A 26,645-nucleotide genomic window follows, 5' to 3' on the forward strand; every position below is an offset into this window, starting at 1 on the left:
GTGAAACTTAAGCAGTTAAGCCTAAGCAGCCGCTCGCTGCTCTATCTACCCCTCGACGTTTTGTTTTGTTTGCACACCACCTGATAATGTTGACTTCTGCTGCTCACTCTTGGACTATGGCTAAAAAGACACTGTGGATGACGAAGGCTTGTGACTACATTTGGCAGTTTGCTGTTCTGTAATTTGCTTAACAAATCATGTCCATGAACGTAGACGCAGGTAGCGAAGTTGCGACAGGCAAACAGTTTTAAAAAATTTGCTAGTCATAAATGATGACAAAACTAAATAAATCATGTTTCGCTCCAGTAGACAAATATTGGACTCTAATACATTTAATATGGCCAGGCTGATACATTTAAATAATTAGGAGTTGTTTCAGACAGTCATTTGCATTGGAGGGAGCAAATTATTGTTTTATATAGAAAACTGTTTTCTAGCTCTTATACCCTGGCTCATCCCCGGCAATATTTTATTCGTACTTTATGTTACTGCTGTTATGTTTCTTTACTTCATGCCCACCTAGGTTGTTGTGTTAAAAGATGTGCTCGAACATACGAAACTTACTGAACACCAATAGAGCGGTTGCGAAAACATTACCTAAGAATAATAACATTTGATTTCGTCATTATCCAAGTCACTGTTGTTTTAATGACCTTTGTATTCTTCTTCACTGCGGCTTCAAGAAATAATGATATTACTTAGTTCACAAACGTAACTTTACCCAACGCCATATTTTATAAATGCATGTGAGTGTTCGATCATCTCACAAAAAAAATTATTTATGATACTAAATGCTTCCATTTTAATTAGTGTGATATGTCAACGCATAAGATGAGGCAAAAATATGAAACAAACGAAAGTCACAGATATGGCACTCTGCTCAGGAAACCTTCTGCTGGCCGTACATTTTAATAAGGCTACTAGTATGGGAAGTAATGGCTAAGTTGTCTTCATTTCACTTATTCAGCAAAGACAATAAGCTGTCATATGGCTTGCTTATCGAAGGTGGTTCGCCATGATGGGACAACAAATCTTTCTTCGCGCCTCGTTTGTCTCACGTGCATGGAACAATTATAGTGTGGATCTTCAGGAAGCCCATGTAACATGAAGGCAATCTACAGTTGTACATTGTAAGCACAGGCAAAATATTGAAATTTATAGAAAAGCCGGCAATACTGACGAGATATGGCGTATTTGCGGTGCAAAGGACTGAAGTAAAGTTTATTGGCCACTCCTTGTTCGGAATGTGGTTGCCAGCCCCTGTTTGAGAAAGCATGAGTTCTTGCGGCTCACCCTAATGTAGGCACCAGAATCATCATTGAGGTCGCAACAATAGCAAAAGCAAGTTGCATCAGTAAACCTTCAATATTCTTATCGGAAAAAGAAGTGGCCTATTTGGATTCTTCGGCACGTGGTGTTCCGGGGTAGTTACTTGCTTTTTGTGGTTTCATTCTTGCCCTTTTTTTGTTTTTAGCATAAGCATTTGGTCTCATCTTTTCTTTTCGGTAGGCTACATATTTGTGTGTTATTGTAATAAAATTCAGTTGGAGGGCTGTGCTTGTCCTTGTCTATTCAGTGTGCGCTGTATATACTTTTTTGCGCTGAGCAGTTTAATAAAGCAAAGAAGAAACTTTTTTTAGAGTAAGTGAACTTTCGACAGATTGGATGATCCAGTTATACAAGATGGCGCTACAATACTGAGAAATTTGCCACCAACATGCCCAGTCAAAAAATCCGACAGGCTGTCGGTCTGTCGGCCTGAAAGCAATATGTTATTTTGGCCTGTCGGTCTGTCGGGTCTATCGGATTTATCGGGACTATCGGGTTTATCGGGACTGTCGGTCTGTCGGGTCTATCGGATTTATCGGGACTGTCGGGTTTGTCGGGTCTATCGGGACTGTCGGGTTTATCGGGACTGTCGGTCTGTGGGTACCTCTGTCGGTCTGTTTGCACCTGCAACGCGGGTGGGGGCTCCTCCTCCTCCTCCTCGAACGCCTCCACGTACGGAGGGGTTGTGGCGGCCAGGGGCGTAACCAAGGGGTGGGGGGTGGGGGGGGGGTGTTAAAGCCCCCCCCGAAATTTTTCAATTTTGCTTGCGTATATATAGACGCATACATACAAACGCACGCACGAGCATACAAAAAGCATGGTTGAACCCTCCCCCCCCCCCCCCGAAAAAAATTTCTGGCTAAGCCCCTGGTGGCGGCCTATTCTTATGCCGCAATGTGTAGTTGTAAGGCTTCACCACAACCCTGGCCGAGGCCTTTCTGGCAAAGGTAAACTTCTGTGCTGTGTTATTTAAATAACTAGCTTACTATATGCATGTGCCAGCGGTTGACCACATGCATTGTTCCAGTACAAAAACGCACCTTCAGTTTTGACATGTAATATACAACTCCTACGGCCACTCTGGTTTTGCAGTGTAGCTTTTAACTGCACTTAATATGCTATAATATGAAGTTTACAGCCTATGCTGAAGCTTCGTGCAATTTCTGCACCACTAATTGGCAAAAACTGAATTGGTCATGTATACATGAAAAGCATGCATACTCATTGGCGCAGCGGCCAACACCAGAATATCGCTGGTGGCAGCCAAATTCACTTCCTAACCGCAGCAGCTGGAGAAGCGAGCGCAATTATACTTAACGAGTTTCCACTCAAAGATGTTTGCCTGAGCATGAACTGTCTACCCCTGAGAGCCACATTAATTTTATCATATCCGTTGGCTGGACGTGTTCACCCTTTGCTGAGCGGCGTTTTGCTGAACACAGTCCAGATGAGAAACACTGCCAGACACACAAAAGACTTGCTCATGCGCTCGAAGACTACCAGCCACTCGCAAGAGACCACAGGTTTCCAAGCAGATGCCATGAACTCGTGTCAGCCTAGGAAAGGTGGTCATAGGCTGTACAGCATTAACACTTTGCCAACCTTGTGTAATTCTAGTGTATCAGCAAGGTCGGAGCAGTCTGTGCCCACAACCACCAAGCAGACTGCATTGCTGTTGCCCTAGAATATCAGTGCGGCCAATTGCTGCCCCAGGATTTCCCGCAGTGGTCACAGAGCTGCAAGTGGAAAATAGTCTGCTGCACCTGTGACGATCATCTAAGAACCACCGTCACCCACTGGAACCATCTTATGCAGCTTAGTATGCCAAATCACAGCATGGCCAAGCCAAGATGACCACGACCCAACATAGGCAACGTTGCAGGCTAGAGTCCCTGCGATACAAGTTCGGGCATGCAAGATCCTATAAAAGTCGGCTAATTTGTGTGCTTCAATGTGCATTTCAACTGAAACACTCCTAGTGCAACCACCACGAAGCAGAGCACACCAGCACCAAGAGGTAGCGCTACGGCCACACCAGTCACACTTCAAGCCCATAGTTTGGGTGTGCTTTAAATATGGCATCATATAATAAATGGAGTGTGTATTACCATATGTTTGAATGAAGTGTTACAAGTTTTTTCTGCCTTTTACTTGATTCTGTCCATAGAAAAATCTGTAAAACTACATGTTCTACTATGAACAAAAGAGGAGTTAATTAAGGGCTCGTTTGTTAGACAAACATACAAAGCCGCCAGGTAATGAAGTCAACAAATGCCTAGGGGATGTCATTCAAATTTTTTATAGTTCGAACTGAGCATTGTTCTACTTTCTCTGGCAATCCGCCAGTTTCTGGGAGAGGTGCCGCCGCACATCCTTCATCCTTTTCTTCCCTCGTCCTCGCTCACTGCAGACCCCATGTAGACTCCGAAGAGGCCTGCACAAAAAAAAAAAAGCAATCACAAGATTCAAGCAACCAAATGCACTGGCGTCACTGCAAGTTCCCATATTATTTGCAAGGTTAAACGAAATAATCTAGCCAAGGCGCTTTAATACAACTAAACAGTAAGACATATTGTAGGGCAACTGACCAGTGCCTCTGTGTCCCTTTCCTTTTTTTGCGCTAAAAGCTACTCAAGATGAATTTCTACCAACTAGCTCGACTTTCGGTCTTACTTCTGTAGGGCAACTGGCAAGCGGTGCCACAAGTATTCTAGTACATTATTTCATATCATCGGTGCAGTGAGCATCACCTCTTGCTTTCAAATCAACGCCACGATTCAACACGTCTGCAGCTGTAACTTCACCACCAAAGGCACCACCACATTGTCTGCAAACTTACCTGTGATTGCTCTCGCATACTTTTTACTTGTCAGTATACATCTTGGTAATTTCCGTACTGGACATAATTGCAGTTCCTAGCAGAGCAGGTCTTGATCGTGCGCTTCTATGTGGCCTATGCAATCAACTTTGTTTTGGCATGTCACAGCATGGCCAAGCCATGCTGCAACATGCTGGAGCAAATTTCAGAGGCCACAAAGAGGGAAGCACAGCTCAACCTGTCAAGTGAGCCGCTGTCGCCAGCTGCACTTTAGCTGCGTATTCGACGAGGTAAGGAGGCAATGCAGTGCCGAGAAGGAGAGTAACACGATTGTCCTTAGGTGCCTGGATGGTGCGCCAGTTTATTATGCATACAATTTGAACATGCTGCGGCCTAAACACTCACAAAGTTTCAGGGTCCCTCAAGTTTACTGCCATTGTGGCACAAGACATGCTGCAACAATCTGGTATATAGGTGCCGCCGTGTTGCTGGTTTTGTTAAGAAGCCTTGAACTGCTGGCAAGTATTTTTGGCAATCTTGCCTCAAGACTCGCCTGGAAGCATTGTTCTATTCAGAAATAACAATCTCTTGCTTTAATTAGAACTAACAGACAATGATGCCACGGGAAGTGCTACGTGATGCCAACAGGCAGAAAACGTGTTCCATGCTCGCCGTCATGGCTACTAGTGGCGCTGATTAACACTCCCAGGTTTAAAACACACATAGACCTTTTTAACAGAGAGAAGGATCGCCTCCTTTCTGGGCTGCTGCACGAGAATACGAAAGCCAATGTCACAGCCTTGGCAGTGCATTTTTGGGGGGTCACGCATGTCAACAACAGGCCAGTGAGAGCTATGGCAGCGCCCAGGGAGACTTCATTGACAAGGTGCTTTTATCGGGCTTACATTCAAGGAAAGCACTCCTTCTCCACCTTTAGGTGTTACTTCAGGCACAGAGCAAGCTTGAAATTATTTGAGCAGGTAAACCCAAGATAGAGTCCAGCACAGCACGCGTGTGCAAGCACATGCGACGCAGTTAATCTACACTGACTAAAAGTGGACAACCTATATTCTGGCCTGACAGCTTTGCTGGCGCGCCCAGCTGCTATCGGCATGCCAGCGCAGAGATAGAACATGCCCTATTTCACTGCACGCAGCAGTGGCAGTCCACAAAATGGCAGCGTGTGGTCTGCATTCAGAACGCACATCCGTGGTTTACTCACATTAACCAGCGATTGCATAATTGTTCGCGTGCTCGAAGGGATTACAAATCACATGTGCGTGTAGGCCAATGATAGCATAGAGTGCCGTGACACATGGAACGCCTGGGAAGCCTTAGAAATCCACTCTTTTATGTACATGATCCATTTTTGTTTCTAACACAACCTATGTAATACCAATGCTAGTGTTTTTCCCAGCTACAAGGGACAGGATAGCACCATGCTTGTGAAGAAAGTAGTTTTCGATGCATAGTCAAACAGTGCACCGAACGAGAAAAAACATGCGCGTCAACCAAAAAGCATAGGTGCACAAGCATGGAGCGACTAAAAGTGTACATCAACCAACAAACACAGAGCTGCGGTCTCGTTATGCACCACTCTACAGTCCTGCACGCAGGACTATAGATTGTGGAATTAGCTGCCGTAGCCGTTGGCATGTCCAATTTCACTGCACGTGGCCTAGCGTCGAATACACCAGACTATATCTCAGCCTTTAAGGCAACCAGCCATAAATATATTTTATTGGATATAGCCGACTACTAACAGATGTACAAGTACATGGATCCTTCAACAATGCACTGACTTCAAATTACCTTTCCATCGTCCTTTGATGACCAATAACGAAGTCGATGCTGTCCTCCTGAGCCAATGGCATCTGCGTGTCAACTGCAGAAAAAAATGAGCCGGTTTCCAAAATTGCTAGATTTTATAAGAACTATGAATTATTGCAAGAAAAAACCAAACCAGAGCGGGCACAGATACTAATAACAAAAAGGCAAGATGAATAGGTTACATTTTGGTCCGGTACATGAACAAGCAGTGGCAGCTCACAAGAGTATTGTGTAGTACTTGCCAAAATGACCAACACTATGACAATGAAATGACAAAGGAACTTTTCTGCCAGAACTCAAAGGAAATAGTTATAAATGTTAAACAGAAAAGGTATTAACCATGAAAGACCTAACTAACCATAAAAGACTTCAAAAAATAAAAATTAATTAAAAATCATCTTTATACCTTAATCGAAAGCAAATAAATAGTTCTTATAAGGCATATTTTATCATTACATTTTTTTGTTTTAAGGAAGAAAATAATTTTCAAAGTTCCCCACTGACGTCAATGAAAAACTACAATGAGAAAGCTGCCGTATGAACAAGATAGCCGTCAACGAGGAACTTAAAAAATTATTTTCTTCCTTTTTTTTTTAAACAAGGAAATAAGGTGATAAAACATGCCATATAAGAAGAACTATTTATTTGCTTTAGATTGAGGCACAAAGCAGATTTTTAATTTTAACATCACGTGATGCAAATTGCATCTCAATGTGGACCAACATGAAGATTTTCTCAAATTCGTGATTTTTGCTTATAGGATTTGCAGCCTTCAGTGGCCTGAAAATATTTTTAACACAAAATGTACCTTTCCTAGAGCAAGTATTGATTACTCAGATACTCAGACATAGTCAATATTAAAAGTGAAAAAATGCAAACATTTAACATTATGGCATAGTTTCTGGACACATATATGGCAGAAAAATTGCAATAATGTTATTGACCTTCGAACACCTTGTACAAACGTCTTTGCTTTAATATGTAAACCAAATTCACTACTGAAAAGAGACACGATACTCTCAGAATAAATTCTGTTACAAACATCACTCAGATGACATTCTGCGAAATTCGAAAGGCTCCAACGTGACCGAAAAATTACTTCTCTCCAAAATATTCTAGTAATTCAGTGTTTTGAATGCAATAAATCAGCACTACTTTTTCGAACACATTTGAGATAGTCGCCAAAGTGGCTGGGACCTGTGGCGTGGAACGGCCCTCAGAAAGCTTTGTCTGCCTCCGGGGAGGTTGTCACACTCCGAGGTGGAGTCGTGAAGGAGAGAAGGTGCAAGAGCGAGAGAGGAGCAAGATGTTAGGCTGACTGTCCTCTCTTGCACTGCACTAATCATCTCACCTTGTAAATAAATCCATTCGATCACTACAATATCCACCCACTCTAAATCCCCTGTCACACGGCAAATCTAATGTCATTTACAGCTAATGTCATTCGTTTGTAATGTCATTTGTTTGCTGTCACACGGGGAAACTAATGCCATTCGATGAAAATGACATTTCCTGTCGAATGAGTTCCCGAAACACATTCGCATTCGATTTCGGACCGAATGCGTAGTCTCGACGCCAGGAACCTTTTAGGGAGATAACTGTTGACTTATGTATGCGTAACTTTTGTAATTCGTAAATATGTTATTCTTTACTAGATTAACTTATTACTGGTTTGACCACGTAACAGCACACGCGAAAGTTTCTAAAAGAAAGCTACTCTCAACTACAGTGGCTGGATGCCGGCCATGTTTCATTTGTGATCTCTTGTTGTTGCCCGTATCGCGGGTGTTGATAGTCCGATTGCACGTGTTTTGGTGATCAAGGTGGTGACTACACGAATTAGCTGCCGCCGTCTCATTTCTGCAGCCGGAGTGTCAGTCGTGCTCCTACGCTTTAGTTCACTGTACCAATAGTACCAACGCCCGGTCATATCGTCGGCCATGTTGGTTTTCGATTGGTTCTTGGCTTGACTTCGTTTGTGTCGTACAGCTGTGGCAAGTTGTGTAAAACGGCTGCGTTTATATTCTTCGAGCAGCTTTTTAGTAATAGAAAATTATTTTCGAGGGTACAAGCATGTGAGATGCAAGTTTTAATAGATTTTTATTTGTCCCAACGTCACGGCTCAGGAGGGCTAAGGCCATGGTCATCATTTTAAAATGACATTTGTTTTCGTCGTGTGACAGCAGGCAGGTAAATGACATTAAGTTCACCTAATGTCATTTGTTGTAAATGACATTAGATTTGCCGTGTGACAGGGGCATAACTGTACCAGCAGTTAAAACGTAGTCACAATGAATCCCCAACCAAGTCCCTACAGGACCTATTCACTAACTTAAACCGTAGTGGCTCATCCTATACCAGTGGAGAGTGCGCACTGTGATTACTTTTTGTTGCATAAAGGTTAACAGCTTCCCTCAACTTATGACATGGCTGACGTCACAACGTGCCACAGACTAGTCGACTAATTATTCCGACTTTGGTGCAAGTGGAGCAATGCTTTCCCTACTAAACATTGAAAAGCACCAAAGTGAAATGGTGGTTTCCGATAACGTGCCAGAATGACACATCGTTGACAACTATATCGTAATAAACATGTGCAGCTATCTGCTTGGCAGCATGTGTGGCATAGAGCTATTGGCACTGCTGTAAATGTAGTGCAGGCTTTTATTACGAAACATGACACACGTGCTGCGCGGCTGTTCACTGCTGTTTCTTTCTGAAGGAATGTATGTCACTTGCATAAACAAAAGCAGCTCGCTGTCGCCACGCCGACCCAATATGGTACTTTCCACAACTACGCATATTCAGGAGCAGAAGCGTTACTAAGAACACTCCCACGACTAACAAGTACCCTGGCAGTGACGACGTGAGCTTAGTAGGTGACCCGCTGCACACAACTAGCTGGGGACAATCAGCTGCATCTGGCAGCAGTTGACACGTTTCAATCAAACAGCACCTCTTATCACTCAGCAGCAGATTCCTCTACGTCAGATGCGTATACATGCATCAAGGAAAGCTGAACAAGTCTGTCTGGTCTGTCGTCATGTCAGCCGTTTTGAGTGTTCTATCATACAACAAGTAATTAACTGCCTAAAGCATTCTGATCAACACAGATTCTCAATTACAAACAGTTGGGCTTGGATTCTTTCTGGTTTATGATATTTTAGAAAGTGCACCAAAGTTACGTAAGAATAACAGAGTCGCTCCTACTCATTCTTCTTTGCTAATGTAATTGTGCAGCTCTTGTGTTCAAGGGATGCACCTCAAGCATAATGGATTTTGTTGCTATGCTCGTGCTTGCCGCACTGCATACAGAATGAATGAAATTTTAATTCAATCCTAACAAAACAGACTACTACAGTTGATCTTGGAATAAGTGCGAACACATACTGCAATGTCCCTTTTTGTGTTAAATTTTAAACACACCACTATATCAGTGAAAGTTAATCATTACATAGTTTATACATTTGCAGCAGCAATATTGCATGCAAACTATGATAAGCCAACTATGATAAGTTATTACTCTACATCAGCATAGGTTTCTGTAAGTACTGTATTACCAAGCAATAGCTGCACCTGCAGTGGTTATGCACCAAAAAATACAATATTTGAAAAATATGCTTTTCATTGGAACAGTGTGCTTAGCAGTACTCACCTTTAAGGGACGACAGCTTCTGTGATGTGGAGGCTGGGCAGGATGTTGCCCTTTCCTTTCACCAAGACTTTTCGGACAAAGTTCCAGTCGTGCTTCGGTTTTTTTTTTCAGCTCATCTACTGTCCAAAACATCGGACACCAAATGCCAGAACATCAAATCAGACATGACCCAGACCAACGTTCCCGATGCCTGCTTGCCAATCCAGATGCCAGACCTGACATAAGCCTGCAATACACAATCACACGGAAAAATTGCGTGAACCGAGCATTGCACAATATTAGCTAAAGTCCAGGTTTATTCTCTAAATTTATGAGAAATGTGGCTGTGAAATTGTCATTTTGCCGCAACAGAATGTTGCTGAAATTTCAGTCGAATATATTTTTGCACATCACTAAAAATCCCAAGAAACAATCTTAAGCCCTTTTAGTAAACTAGGAGTAAACATTTTTTTCGAAAGTGTCTTTAGTTTCATTCAAAATTTCTGAAAAGAAGTTTAAGGATAAAGCACAAAAAAAAGGACAACATAGACGGGTGCGGATATGTACAGGAAGTGGGTAGTGATAAGAAAGGTCAATATCAGCACGTGGCATGACTAATCATAAAAGAACTTCGCAGAACCATAAAAAATGATACAAACAGAGATTAGCAGAATGAGTACAAACAGAAATTCAGAAACTGAGCAGTATCATGGTGGCCACAGCATGCGCAAAACCGTACCTTCCAAAAGCACCGATTCTTTTTTGTTCAGGTATACAGAAGACTTGTGCAACAACTTCCCATTTTAATCTGCGCTGCCTCTACAATGATACGAGTACAGTCGTCTTTGTGTTTGCAAACTACTGTGGTGTGATGAAATTCCGACAATCGCATTTGCTATGCAGCATTTGCTACAATGAATCGCAAAAAATCTTGTTTTGGACATCGCTGGCATGCACCCAAAGACGGTCGTTAAAGGGACACTAAAGAGCAAAACGATTTTTCTCGCATTAGTAAAGTAGTCTTTCACGATATCAAAAACACCACGCTTTCTGCGCAATGACGCTTAATAAGGGAGAAAACGCGCAAAAGGAAAATACAGGTGGCGACGCCACCTTGGAATTCCCGCACCATTTGCCGTGACATCACATATTTTTGACGACGCCTACTTGGGCCTACGTAGTTCCTAATCGGTTAAATCGAAGTACATTGTCCTCTGAGGGGGCCAGAGACTTGACATAACGAGTTTGTGGAAATTTCGTCGAGCCAGTGGCGCCAAAATACGTTAAATACCCTTTGAAGCATTTTACGTCACGAATTACGAAGTTCGGTGCGAAATTTAAAAATGAAACTTTGAACTTGATTTTCTCCTCTAATAATAAACCTATGGTGGTGAAATAAACTATACAAGAGTTCTCCGAGCACACTTTATCAATCTAAACCAATTCATTGTTTCTCTTTAGTGTCCCTTTAAGACCTGCTTCCTGACCAACATTGCAGCTGCCACAAAACAGAGGGTTCCTGCACACAATCCACGTTGCAGTAACTGTGCTTCACCCCACACTCCTCATGCGGATTCACAATGAGGTTCCTCCTTTTCAAAAACGATGATAGCTTGTGCGGTGCAGAAAAGACTTAATGAACACCCACATGCTCACCGATGTTTTTCCGCCTACTGGACAATTGGTGCTTCAATGAAATAACTGCAACTTTGTTGTGTTTTTCCGCATTCTTTTCTGCACACACACCTGATCTGTCTCCTTGTTTACTTTGTGGGTTGACTCTGCAACAGAGACCAGCAGTCTCTCTGCACAGCCTGACATGTTCAGGCGGACCACTTGGGCCTTAAAGCAGGAGTCAATGGCATGGTGGCACGACCTTTCTTGGTTGTACAAACAACACATGCGAATGATAGCCCTCTCGACTAGTTTGCTGTGAGAGGTTGTATAATGCAGCAGGGCTTTGTGTGCAGGAGTTTTGTACAGCTAACAAACATGGTCAGCACAAAAAGACACCCCAATTTGAAGAACCAATGAAGTTTTCTTCTTTTAGCATCTCATGAGCCAGAGTCAACGGGAAGGGGGTTACTGCATGAGTAAGCCTTCTGCATCCCTGAGTGAAAACATTGGAGTCTTCAGAAGATGTGGGTTTGCACATACCGTGGCCACCATATTTGGCTCAGTTTCTGAATCCCTGTTTCTACACCTGCTGTTTATCTTTTTTGCATCAATTTTTATGGTTCTGCTAAGTTCTGTTAGGTTTAGTGATGGCACGTGCTGATGTTGACCTTTCATACCACTGTACTCACTTCCTGTGTACATCTACTGTTCCTCGCAACAAACTAGGCAAGTGCCTGTCTCTTGCCAGCTCTTTCTACTCGTCAGTTTTTCGCACTTTACTTTTTAGCACCATGAAATACCAACTAGCCCAAAACCACCACCCTTCAAAAATATGTCTGCCAACATAAACTAATCTAATTGGTAATCAGAGACTGATTTCATTGTACTTGTTACTTAGGCTGCAAGATGTAATTTTTTTATGAATATTCAAGGTTGTCACATGCCATGCCCATCCAAACCTATCCGGATGTGCCTTGCAACTACTTTTTTGTGGAGTTTCATCTGAATTTGTTATTTTTTGAGTATTCAATAATGAGGACTGTTTTGCAATCCCTGTGAAGTGTGAATTACTAGTCAGCAATGTGGTTTCTTTATAATATTGCATTTATATTGCTTATTATATTCTTAGTGTAGGTTTTCATGTTTAGTGCTGGTCCTATGAAAAGTATAAACCGAGTAGAGCAAACTAACTTGAAACTTAACGGGGTACTGACAACATGATGACGACTTACAGCGCATAAAAAAAGACTAAAAAAAGTACAATGAGAACGGCAAAGCGCTAACTTACAACTGACCTTTATTGAAGAAAAGCGACGAAATATAAAGGAGACGTGACATACAAAAAACAAGAAACAAAAAAGCTAGGCATAAAACAAATGTAAAAGCTTATAAAAGGCAAACAAAATTCAAAAGACATGACAAGAAAATATCTACTTACATCATGTGTGTCGGTCATGTGCAAGGTCCAAAAATTCATTCTAAAAAGAGACAGGGCGTGCAAACACGGACACAAGAAAGAGGTCAGGACACCACAAACGCCATTTGTGGTGTCCTGACCTCTTTCTTGTGTCCGTGTTTGCACGCCCTGTCTCTTTTTAGAATGAATACATACCAACTAGCTCAGCTCTCTCTTATTCTAAGGTCCAAAAATTCAAACTTTTTTTTCAGTCAATGCAAGAGATGGCGCACATACACACTTTGTACCCAACCTGGCAATCTCATTAGCCTCAATTATTTCGCACCTCAGCTAGGAACTGTACCGTTTACCACCTGGCACTGGTCAAATAGGAGTTTGCAATTTGTAATGTCACACGTGCTACAATGAAGGTCTAAGTGCCCGCTGTTGTTCTAGTGAACATTATTCTTATGTTCACGCAAACGATCGTTCACGCACCCATAGGTAAGCAAACTCACTCATAAGTCGACTCACTCGGATTCAGATCATGCCATGAGTGTAAGCCTGAGTGCTAGTGAGTAATATTTTAGAGTCCAAGTCAGTCCGGCTGAGAAAAATTTAGCGAGTCTGAGTCCGAGCGAGTGCAGCTGAAGAAAATTTTTGGTGAGTCTGAGTCCGACCGAGCCCTAAGAGCAAAATATATTTCTTGAGTGAGTCTGAGTGAGGTCCACTTTTTTTGCCAACCTGTGCTGCTGGCTTGACTGCCATACTGCTTCCTGCACTTTAGAGGAACTGTGTAAACAACACACTCTGCGCATGCAGTGTATCGTACGCAATCTTTCACCTGGCACTCTTGTTCTCGCTTCTCTAGCAAAGTGGTTTTCGTAGCAATCAAGATAATGTATTATTCCGTATTATTCTCTTCCTCCTGATTTGATCATGAAATGCGTTGAAAGGATCGTTGATCAGTTTAAGGCACTTTCATTCCAAAACAAGAGCGGAGTAGGTGTAAAATGTTTTCTGGTACTTCTTTTTTTTTTCTACTTGTGCTCCATCTTTGTATCGTGGAATGACATCTACCTGCAAAAAACAGGTATGGGCACTGGGGCTTGCATTGCTCCTGCACTTAGTAATGTGGTTTTGGCCCAGTGTGACCAAGATATTGTGAATCATTCTGCAAGCGAATCTTTCATTACGCTGACGATTTCTTTGCGTTCCTCAAGTGCAAAGACAACTATTTCAACCAAAGGGTCGGTGAAACCTTACAGCTCTTTAACAAATGCTTAGATCCCTTAGTTATTATGCACCAAATGCCTGTAAACAATTCAATGCGTTTCCTGAACATTGAGTTGCATCACTGTCAAGATCATGTGTGCTAGGCTTATGTAGCATGTGCTCAGAAGCTGCTTCTGCCTTATCACTCGGCACATTCCAAACAAGTGAAAAGAGGGATAACTAAGCTTTGCTTAAAAAATTTGGCAGATCCCATGCCTTGTGGGAATCAGTCTCATGCAAAGCAATGAGCGAGTAGTTGTCTATGCTGCATTTTTTGGCTTTGAGCCAAGCATTCCGAGGTGGATTGATGTGTTTTTTTAAGCGTAGTATTGCATGCACATTGTGGCGTTATCAGGCACGTCAACTACACTGGCATTTAAAAAGTAACCTATGGCCTGACGTAACGTCACCACTCACTTCAGAGCACATATGACAGCATTGTCGAAACAAAGTGCTCTTTACGGTGCGATGATGTGAATATCATATGTAACTTTCGTTAGCATATTCCTCCGGGATCGAGCAACGCGTGAATATAGCTTGCTGAATCATAGGAATACAAATGCAATGTTTATTAGACTTCTATAAGAGCGCAGCCAACACTGGAACCACAGTTGATATTAACCCGGCATGATGCCTGTATCATAGGAGTACAAATGCAATATTTATTGCTTTGTTATAAAATTAGATAGCTGGCACTGCAACCACAACGGATATTGCACTGACATGCCGTCTGCATAGGGTCTTTTTCCAAAGCAGTTTCAAGATGTGGCGTGGCTCTGTGGTAGAATACCTGACTGCCATGCAGAATGCTTGGGTTCGATTCCTGCTGGGATCCTGATTTTTATTCTTTGCACTCGTAGGGTCAATGCTACCGATGTCGGTATTTCTTTGCACTCTCGCATTTAAATTACCAATTTCTGTTCTCGCCGTTCCTGGGAAGATATATAAACTACCAATCACCTGTGGTAATAATAATAATAATAATAATAATAATAATAATACCTGGGGTTTAACGTCCCAAAACCACGATATGATTATGAGGGACGCCGTAGTGGAGGACTCCTGAAATTTCGACCACCTGGGGTTCTTTAACGTGCACCTAAATCTAGCTACACAGGCCTCAAACATTTTTGCCTCCATCGAAAATGCAGCCGCCGCGGCCGGGATTCGATCCCCCGACCTTCGGGTCAGCAGTCAAGTGCCATAACCACTAGACCACCGTGGCGGGGCGATCACCTGTGGTGCATACCCGCCTACCGTGGCCCATGGTATATGGGTATGTGCCACATGTGTCTGGAGGAAAGGGTTTGACGACAAATGCGGCAAGATTTTCATGTTATTCATGTCATTACCAGATAGTCATGAATATTCAGCAAACCCTCTTACCCTCCCATGCTAATTTTGGTTTACAGCAAGCTAAGGAGGCAATCACGAGAGCACCCAGACGTAGACGGCTAGGTAGATATAGATACGTAAATAGAAACGTTCAAAGTGCCTTGGGTTCCCTAAGAAATGCTTCGCATTTAAAAGAGTCCCGAGAAGTCATGCGTGCGCTCCTTACAAGCTAGGTACTCAAGGCACGTGGTTACGTCTGTTGCTCAGGCCGTACTAAAATGTACAAAGTCCCATCAGCGCTCTGCTGAGCTGGAAATGCCACCTCTGAGAGCAAGAAAAAGAAAACAGCCATGTTACCGTACATTCACGTTGTGTCACATGGCCTCAAAAAAGTCGCTGAACGCTTGAATGTCTGTAGCGTTTAGTGCAGCTCAGAAGTTATCCCAGCTTGCCATAAAAATCAAGTCGCTAGAGAAGTGAGAACAAGAGCGCCAGGTGAAACATTGCATGCGATACATTGCATGTGCAGAGTGTGTTGTTTACATAATTCCCCTTAAGTGCAGGAAGCAGGATGTCGGTCATACCAGCAGGTGCCTGAACGATCGTTTGCGTGATCATAACAATAATGTTCACCAGATCAACAGCGGGCACTTCGCCCTTCACTGTAGCACATGTGACATAGAAAATTGCAAACCCCTATTTGACAAAACACAGTGGTTGGTAGGACGGAGCAATTCCCAGCTGACGCACGAAATCATTTAGGCTAATAATATTGCCAGATTGGGTACACAGTGGTGTAAGTGTGCCATCTGTTGCACTGACGGAAAAACAGCTCAAATATTTGTACTTTGAGCATGACCTACACACATGAAGTAGATATTTGTTTGTCATGTCTTCCGACGTTTTCTCTGCCTTCGCAAATTTTTCGTTTTATTTTTTTGCGTCTTGATTTTTCGTGATGTCACATCTGTTTTTATATCGCGTTACTTTTCTTCAATAAATGTCAGCTATAAGTCGTCGCTTTGTGGTTCTCTTCTACTTTTGTGTTTTTTTGTGCAATGTAAGCTGTGATCATGAACCACCAACAACTGGCCTAACATTCTTGAATATTTACTTTCTGTGTTGCATAAAATTCTGGGACATCAATATCCCAGAAAAAACAGTTCTAAATGTCAGAACATCTTAAGCTCATGTAAGGGCTTTCCTGCAGCCAGTTTTCTTTCCCAGATTATAATCATTGTTATGATGGCATGGCCCACAAAGTGATAACGTGGGAACAACACATCGTGGCATTTTGCTGCGATGTGTTGTTCACATCGCTTTGCATTTGCTGGGCAACACAGCTTTGCATTTGCTGGGCATACAAACCGTTTTTAAGCCCTGTTGTACCTTCGGATATGTGTTCATGAAACCCAAAGACCGCACACCCGCAGACGATCAGAGTGGGGTCATCTACAAGTATGATGTGGGGATTACGATGTGACTTAAATCGGCGAAACGGACAGGACAGGTTCAACGAGGTTTAAAGAACACAAACGAGATGTTGCTAAAGCAACCTGTGCAATGCGTTCTCAGACGGAGCTTGTTGAACACTGCTGGATGATAGGGCACAACTTGCACATAAATGATGCGACGACGCTGGCTTGTGAATGAAGGTGAAGGAAAAAACTCCTGGAAGCGTCATTTATTCGCAGTGACGCATCAGCTTGCAACAACAACCGCGGCTCCCCACCGGACGTTTACAAGGACATATGTCACTAATCATAGTGGACTGGTCGACTACCGCATATTTTTTTTTTCTTTTTTGTTTACACTGAGGGTGCCACCTGCATAGGAGGCAGAATGTCTGTAATTTTGTTAGTAATTGTTGTGTTAAATCGGAGTAAACGTTTTACAACCAGTTCCAAGGTGGTTTTGAAAAAATGCTTCACCGATTCATGGTATTCCTGTCTCTCAGCCATTTCGCACTCTACTGCTTTCTAGCCCCCTGCAAAACATGATTAGCATGGAGCCTTGGACGAACGAGACTATTACCTTGGCATCCTGATACTTCATTGGGACACCAATTGAACAAAGCTAGAAGCTAAAGTGACAAAAAGGATACATATGCTGAAAAAAAAAATTGACGTGAACTTAGCAAGCTCTTATGTTGCAACATTATTGAGAGAGAGAGATAATATAATGAGAGAAAGGCAGGGAGGTAAACCAGAATTCTAGCATCCGGTTTGCTACCCTGCACTAAGGGGAGGGGGAAAGGGAAAGAAAGATGGAAAGGAAAGCAGGCAGAAAAACAGACTTGCAAAAAAAAAAAACACAAATGAATAATAGGACATGTAGTTTACGACATGTAGTTTACAAGTAAACTTGAAGGTGTGTTAAAGACCAACCTCCGACCTTGGTCTTCTGCAGAAAACATAATCCTTGAGAAAACTACGTCTGGCATGAAAAGGATGGGGATGAAGTGAAGACACTGAACTGACAAACACGGGTGCCAACTAATAATAATAATAATAATAATAATAATAATAATAATAATAATAATAATAATAATAATAATAATAATAATAATATCTAGGGTTTTACAAGCCAAAACCATAATATGATTACGAGGCACGCCGTAGTGTAGGACTCCGGAAATTTTGACCATCCGGTGTTCTTTAAAGGGAGACTAAAGGCAAATATTAAGACGACGTTGATTGTTGAAATAGCGGTCCAGAAACCTCGTAGTGCTACTTTTGTGCCATGGAGGTTGACCATCTGGTTATATTTAAAGGGACACTAAAGGCAAATATTAAGTCGACACTGATTGTTGAAATAGCAGTCCAGAAACCTCGTAGTGCTACTTCTGTGCCAAGGAAGTTGACCATCTGGTGTTCTTTAAAGGGACACTAAAGGCAAATATTAAGTCGACGTTGATTGTTGAAATAGTGGTCCAGAAACCTCGTAGTGCTACTTTTGTGCCAAGGAAGTGCTTATTTTGAAATAAAGCATTAGCACACTTCAAGTCACCCGCCTGAAAGTGGTCGTTGTCACGTCACTGTAGCCATGCCCAACGTTGCCCGCCTTTACTGCGCGGCGGCGTGCACTGGCGGTGTGCACCATTCGGGCATTCGGCAGCGTCACATGCATGTGGCATTTTGTCGAACTTTCAGTCAGAGCGACTTTCACGAGCATGCAAAACACACGCGGCAGTACGCGATACTAAAACTACCACTGAGACGCGACTGCCTGAGCGAAGCAGGGCACCGGGTGAAGCGCAGTTAAACAAAAAAAGAACCTTTGAACCACGCGCGCTGTTCCCCATGGCAACGCAAAAGAGGCTCTTTTTTCCATGAATCAAACAGAAATGAACAAGCAGCATTTTATTAAGTCTCTTGATGCATGGAAGGTTAATTTTTTATTGCAGCTAGTTTGATTACTAGTGATTAATTGTAGTCGGACGCTCTCACGTCATTAGGATCATTTCCAAAATGTCCCACTCGTGGCGCATGTCGTGTGATACATTTAGCTTAATTTCTCGGTAAGTAGGGCACTGCTGTTGATAATATTGCCGTTTTAGACGTTGTCATACATTGAGCTTTCACTCTGACATAAATTGTTATTTGCCTTTAGTTTCCCTTTAATGTACATTGACATCGCACAGTACACGAGCCTCTAGCATTTTGCCTCCATCAAAGTGTGACCGCTGTGGCCGGGATAGAAGCTACGACCTTCAGGTCAGAAGTTGAGCACCGTAACCGCTACACCATAGTGGCGGACAAACGCCAACTTCCAAGTGTTTATTTCCAGAAACCACGCTGATTTATGCATGCTGCCGAGCAAGGTAATCTCATCACAGATATAGTAATATGAATGAACAAACAAATCATCACGAGCCACTTACCCAACAGAGTCGAGACATGCGCCAGAAACTGCATTGACCGAAGCTGACACAGGAACACATGTCCATTACAGGATCCATCCGAGTGAGAAGCAAAAGAGGCAGCGCACAACCTAAACTTGACATGTCTACAGGCTATCTTTCAAAAATATCATTTCTATGTCACTTAAATCTAGTGATAGCGCACCAATGCACTGACTGCCTGCCCTTTTTATTAGGAACGCCGCAATTGTCTCCTTTTCAGTACGGCTGCTTGCTCTCCCTAGAAATGTGGTTTGGCTGAAGTGCGGCGTACAACCGCAGTGCTTGCAGTGGTTGCCAAGTGCCTGGCCACGTTGCTGCTGACTGGCAAGCAGTGATCCCTTGCACGATCATTGAAACACCGGCCCTTTTGGCCGATGTACACCCTACCGCAGCTTAGACCACTGCAAGAGCTGTGCATGTGCGCCACACTACAGCCAAACCACATTTATAAGGAAAGCAAGCAGCCACACTGAAAGGAGACAATTAAGGCATTCCTAATAAAAAGGGCAGGGTGTCAGTGCGTTGTCGCGCATCACTACATTTAAGTGACATAGAAGTGACGTTTTTGAAAGGGCCTGTACATGTCAAGTTTAGGTTGTGCGCAGCCTCTTTTGCTTCTCACTCGGATTCATCATTCAATGAACACGAGCTTCCGGCGCATGTCTCAACTCTGTTAGATCAGTGGCTCATGACGACTTGTTTGTTCATTCATGTTACAATATCTTTAATGCAATTACCTTGCTCGGCAGCATGTATAAATCAGCATAGTCTTTGGAAATAAACAGTTGGAAGTTGGCACCCATGTTTGTCAGTTTGTGTCGTCACTTCATCCTCCTCCTTTTTGCGCCATACCTATTTTTCTCAAGTACTGAACCAACTATCTCAGCAACAAGCCCCGCTGAAGACAATCCTCTTAGTGACCTCCTCTCCAAAATTCTGAGGGGATCCCCATTATGAAAGGGTTGCTGTCGGATAATTTTTTATAAACACAGAAGTAACTAACTTTGTTTCCTGTTACAGTTACTGCATAAAAAGGTAACAGTGTTACATCTACAAGTTCCTCCAACTTAAAAGTAACTAGTTACAGTCACAAGTTACTGAAAAAAGTAACTAGTTACCGGTAACGCTTAACTAGTTACTAGTCACTGCCCGAGACAGTTTCTGTGTTACGTTGCATTGATTATCTAGTAAACAAAGGAACTAAAGCTCATTCTAAAGAGACAGGGCATGCAAACACGGACACAAGAAAGAAGTCAGGACACCACAAACACTAACTAACAACTGAAGAGACGCACAACGGCGGAAAAGAAAGAAGGCACGAAAACTTATCTGCGCATGCCCATGCAATAGGCGAACCTATCAATCTGGCACACATGGGGGTCTACGTGAAGATAACTGTTAAGGCATTTGATTTCATCTTTATGCAAGTTAATCGACGGTTGGCTCACGCATGCACTACCACTAATTTCGATATGCCACGCTTCAATCATCAGGCACGTTTCTTCATTTCTATGCCGGTACAACACTGCACATTCATTGAATTTTGGCGTACACTTACAATCTCGACAATGTAAAGATAGATTAGAAAGTGTGCCTCCGGTTAGCGATCTCTTATGTTCCAATAATCTCTGGTTAATGCAGCGGCCCGTCTGTCCTATGTAGAAGCGGCCGCAGCTGAATGGGACCTTATACACCACACTCGTACGGCAATCAGTGAATTTGTTGGTGTGTTTTACTAAACAAATATCGGTCCGCTTCTTGTCTTTTACTTGCTAATTCTTCCTGTGCACCGCGGCACAAATCTTACCTATAGCTTATTGGTAGCCGTGAAAACAACACTAACGCCGTATCTAGTTCCTACTTTCTTTAGCCTGTGAGATACGCAATGAATGTACGGTATACCTACGACACGTTTTTTCCTACCGCTTTCTGCAACCATGCTCGGACTTAACATAATGGACTTCTTTAAACGTTCAGCGACAGTGGCCACTGCATCACAAAGACACCCTACATCTAAAAGACGCGTAACCTGCGCGTTAAAGCTATCACTCATTTTGTGCTCACAGGACTTGGTGAGGGCTGACTTAAGGCAAGACATGGCGATGCCGTTTTTTACAACCTTCGAGTGCTTCGACGAAAAATTTAACAGCGGTTTCGAAGATCTAGGAGAATATTGCCAGCACACGTGGTTCTTCTGAAATGTTAAGGAAACGTCTAGAAATTGTATTCCGTTATTCTGAGGCACCTCTTTAGTAAAGCGCACCCCTCCTTCATTTACTTCAAATTTTTCGCTCACCGAGGTTACCACTGTTTCAAAGTCCTCACCACTACAAAAAAATCAAGTAATCGTCCACGTAACGAAAAACCTTAACCGAATTACCTCGGGCGCCTTCCCAAAGTCTGTCAATATTGCTAAAGTATATATCACAAAGAACCGGAGCAACCTTAGAACCAATGCATATCCCTGATTTCTGCACATGACCGCCTTCCTTCCAACCTACCAGCGTCGACTTTAAATACGTGGAAAGAATTTCTAGAAAAGCCCCGATAGAAACATCACATTTATCGGTGAAAACAGGCTCGTGCCCTTGTTTGTTAATACATTCATTTACACATTTTAACAAGTCCTCATGCGGCAAAGAGTAATAAAGGTCTTCAATGTCAAGACGAGTGGAAAGAAACAACAGTTCACTGAAGAGTACAAGAAAAAAGTAATTGAATTTGCAGGGGCATGTGGAAGCCTGGACGCACAGCCCGAGTCCAGAGATTCTGAGTAAAGCTTTTGCTATGGGCAATGCCAGAAGAATTGCATCATGACATACAGCAATCAAATGAAGCTCCTCAAGACAAATTACAATCGCATCATAGTGCCATGTTGTTAAGCAGCCAGATGGCTCCCTTTTCATTCCCAAGGGTAACTGTATACGAATGCGAGTGCTTGGCTCATCACAAGTATGCTTTAAGAGAGTTGACTGTTGGGCTAGTTGGTGTTTAGACATGGGAACCATCGTTAAAAGCACAACACCACACAACAAAAGAGAAGACCAGACGAGCACAGGCGCAAACCGCCCTGTGCACGCCTGTGCTCGTCTGGTCTTCTCTTGTGTTGTGTGGTGTTGCGCTTTTAACGATGGTTCCCATGTGATCACAAGTGCTCGGCTGGGGACTGTCATATGTGCTCAGAATTCATGCCATGTTCTGCACACACTCCAATACACACTACCATTTCCTACAAATGAATAGACCTTTTTCAAGCACACGAGCGCCACTAACGGGCGCGCAAGCGCTCATGGGAAAATGTGTACGCCGCAGCAGTTGCCGCACCGAGCGCGCGGGCCTCACGCTTTGCCTTTCCGCTTACGCCGTGCCAGCACATGTCAGATCAAGTGAATGCAACAAGGTGTAACATAATACTGCGTAAATCAGTCGTGAACTACTTCTGTGTTCAACTACGACGGCCTCTACGATTTCCATCTGTGTTCCCGCGTGTCACTGCCAGACCACCTGAGCGGTTCCGAAGCGTCATTATTATAATTTCTTTTTTGGCGCCAGCATGCCCTACAGCATAAGTTAAACAAAGAGATACAACTGGGTTTCCTAGACAAATTCCGCGAGCGGTCATTACAATTCGTGAATCGTGGATCTATTCGAAATCAACGCCCACTGACACTGTTGACGAGCACAAGGAAGGTCGGGCTCTAATATTTAAAGATTGCGCAAGACAGTATCTCACCTCCTAATCTTTCTTTTGCGCACCGAGAATGTAAGTGCACGTCAAAGTTCGATGAATGCGCAGTTTCGTACCGGCACAGGAATGAAGAAACACAATGATTGAGGCATGGCATATTGATAGCAGTGATAGCGCATGCGTGAGTTTACTTGGTGGAGAAGAAATGAAATGCCTTAACAGTTATCTGTCACGTAGACCTCCACACGTGCCGGATTAATAGGTTTGCCTATTGCGTGGGCATGCGCAGATAAGTTTTCGTCTTTTCTTTGTTTTGTTTCTTTCGCTGTTGTGCGCCTTTGCAGTTGTTAGTCGGCGTCTGCAGTGTGGTGTCTTGACTTCTTCCTTGTGTCTGTGTTTGCATGCCCTGTCTTTTAGAATGAATTTGGTGTTACAGCTCATATTTAATACATCATGATGATATCGGCACGCGATAATAGACATGCTGCTTGAAGGGGTACTGACACAAAATTTCGCGGCCGAGATAGCCTGCTGGATCGATTCCCGTGTACGTGCGTGTACCATCTGCAAAATATCGACAGCGAATAAAGCTTGGAAAGTATTTTATATGAAGTTTGAAGTTCGCAAGCGCGATCCAGCATTATAGGCCGCACCTGGTGCATTGACACCCTCGGAGGTGACCCGATGTGACCCCCCTACTTCCCCTATGTAACCGTTGTAGCCGGTACAAGTTATGATGACGTCGTAGCCGCCATTTCTGTTTTGATGCGCTTCCCGACGAATCGCTCCTCGCCAGCGGGTCGAACCTGAAGTGATTCGCCACGTCGAAAATTCCTTCCATCCCCGCCGCAAGAAAATCGTTGCCATCAGACGACGATGAGCCCCACGACGACAGACCGTGCGGAAATGCGTCACTGTTCTGTGTGCTCACGTGACCGAGCGTGTCACTCGCTAGGTGGTGATAGTTGCATCCGGCGGCTTGTAGTTTTTAGAGCTCTGTCAAACCGAAACTGAGGCTGTGTCGGTAATGAGGAGCTTGTAATTAATTATATGTCGCGTGCTGCAGCAAACGATGTGCCGTGTTATAACTAACAGGCCCCCAGCAACACATTGCAGCAAAAAAACGCGGGGCGAAAATTTTTGTGTCAGGACTCCTTTAACTGCTACATCCGATGCATATCCGCTCGGTAATACCGACACTGCACTGTGTTAATTCTTTCGCATTTCATGCGTGTAGATACATGCAGATGCGTCCGGATGTGTGCAGTATTTACGGCGTAAGAATAATCAAGAAGCGGCGACGTGTTCTTTTCGTTTCGTGATCCCACCGATATCACGGCGCCAATGAGCAGCAGGTGAGCGAACAGCCGGCTCGCTCGGCGTACACACTTTTCCCATAGTGCTCCATGCGCCCGCGAGGCGCTCTGGGATTGCTTGAAAAAGGTCTATTGCATCTCCAAAGACGTCTGCATCACTGGGCTATCAATGTTGTTACATTCCTTGTTTATCTGTAGTTTCAGGGATAGATAAATCATCGTGCTGTCCAGCTTCTCAAAGAAACTGCAGCAATGCCTTCATAGCCACTCACGCTGAAGACCGGGTAGCCCAGTGCCCTAGGACTTGGTACTCTGTGACAGGGCAGTTGTCATCTAGCTGGCCCAGTGCGGCTGAGAGGACAATGTCGGCTTTGAGACAGTGCTTCTGTCATGTCTTTGTTGTGTCGTTACAGACTCTCCTCTTTCATGCCCGTTTTCCCTCCCCAAGTACAGGGTAGCCAACCGAAGTATACTCCTGGTTAACCTCCCTGTCTTTCCTCTACCTTTCTCTCTCTCAAGGATAGATGCTTGGGCAAGTTGGTACAAAACCATTTGTCCAACAAACAGCCTTTTCTGTCTCTTTTAGTGTTTTGTGACATAACTGCAAACTTGCTCTACACTTTTTATTTTTTTTAAGTCTGAAGTTTATTAAATAGTTGAGTTGAGTTACATGGTTAGCATATTACAGCAAGTGGTCCCACAGTTTCATAAAAACTGGCAGGGACCCCATCCATGTTCCCCCATGGTTACATGGATGGGGTAATTATAAAAATAGAGCAAAAATATACGGACGTGTAAGCAATAATGAACAGCCTGATTAACAATAGGAATAAAAATCACAGCATATCCACGGAGTGAATGATGATGAGTGGGCGAAGCTGCGGAGGTTCATCGGTAAACCGTGAATCTTCCGTGAATTCTGCCCAGTACATCATCACCGAAGTGAGATCGGGCGCGTTTATACTAAAGGTTCGATGAGTTATGACGACTTGCAGCTCACTTTAATTTTAGATGTACGCTGTGAATTTTCATTGTTTAGAAAACCATTGCTTTAGAAAACACCTTGCGTCTTTCGTTAAGCAGCTGGCGTCTTTTTCGTTTTGCTTTAGAAACATCTGGCGTTCTTTCGTTTTGTTTTTACAAAACATCTGGCGTCTTTCGTTGGTTTATTTCATCAATCAACGGCGTTTTGAACAAAATTTTTATTGTTTAATCACGCACAGGAGAAATCTCACCAGGCACTACCTTGGAGGTAAACAATGGCTGCTAATGGGAATGAGAGACAGAAGAAGTCGGCTTTTAGCTAACACTTACACTTCTACAGAGACAGAAGAATTCGGCTTTTAGTTAACGCGCACGCTGCGAATTTTTTATTGTTCAACAACGCACAGGAGAAATCTCCCACCGGCACCACCTTGGAGGTCAAAGGGTAAGACTTGTTACTCACTACTACGAGCACGACGAGGGACGAACGGGTGCCGCCTTAAGGAGCTTCGCCCCTAATATCACTACATAACACAATGGTAATACTCACTATTGAAAAAAAAGAAATGACATGAAGACAGGAATAACAAAAAATAAGATTAAGCCAGATTACGGTGATCATGGTGTGATGGTGAAAAAAAAAAGAGTTGGCAGATATTGCACTTGTAATATATGCTTAATTTTCATCCACTTCAATAGCATAGTGCACGGAACAAATCATGCAGCACGAGTGTCACAAGGGAACTATCGATCGCGGCTGAGCACCAATCAGGGTCGAATTTGTCGACTGGGATCGGTACCTCCACGCCCTCATCTCGCGTAAATACAACAATCCCAATCAGGAAACTCGGTCCCGATCTAAATCCCACCGTGTGACACCCGATATGAACTAGCTCGTTTTGCCGCTATGCTGAACCTAGTCTTGTCGCATTATGACCGTGTCCGCTCAGATGATAATTAGTAAGACAAAGAACATACCATGCTTTACGGTGAGCTTTAAGAGGAATGAGCAAAACTTACCAGCCAGGCGCAGCACTCTGGTTGCTCTGGTATCCATCCCAAGTGCCGTCACCGCCGTTCCACCACATCTCGTACGGAGCGGTCGGGTTTACCGGACCGAAGTATTGCACAGTGGATATGGGCGACTACCGCAGTGGTCGCATGAATCTCATATTCTACAAAAACAGGCATTGCGACAGTACACGAGAATTTGTAGGAGCCCACGATGCGCTTACAGTGTGCTCTTACCGCCGGCAACACGAAAGCTATGGATACGGATTGGATCCGCATACGACTTCAACATGTCGGAGCGGTTACTTGTGTTTTCAGTCCGTAAAAGCGTAGCCTTTGAGATTTAAACACAATACTCAGAGATAACCGTTGTTTGAAATATATCTGCACCACATAAGAACCCCCGCCCCCCCCCCAGAAAAAAAAGAAAAAAAAGCAGGAAAAAAAAATGATATACTACTTCAAAACTGCTGTATCGTACTATCTGTGCATGAAAGGAGGCACACTA

The 26,645-nt window shown here is 43.4% G+C and overlaps 2 long non-coding RNA genes across 2 annotated transcripts in view; one reads left to right on the forward strand and one right to left on the reverse strand.

Moving 5' to 3' along the window:
* The window catches only part of LOC119399709 (uncharacterized), a 47,669-nt gene that overhangs the window by 8,819 nt on the left and 12,205 nt on the right, over positions 1–26,645 (forward strand). The window lies entirely within an intron of this gene.
* Positions 3,476–26,388, reverse strand: LOC125759339 (uncharacterized). The gene is made up of 4 exons (XR_007416908.1): positions 26,147–26,388; positions 9,633–9,858; positions 5,960–6,032; positions 3,476–3,763 (listed from the first exon to the last, which is right to left on the reverse strand). It is a non-coding gene; the product is annotated as an uncharacterized LOC125759339 (long non-coding RNA).

Source organism: Rhipicephalus sanguineus, chromosome 7 (genome assembly GCF_013339695.2).
Source record: "Rhipicephalus sanguineus isolate Rsan-2018 chromosome 7, BIME_Rsan_1.4, whole genome shotgun sequence".
In the NCBI taxonomy this organism is placed as follows: domain Eukaryota; kingdom Metazoa; phylum Arthropoda; class Arachnida; order Ixodida; family Ixodidae; genus Rhipicephalus; species Rhipicephalus sanguineus.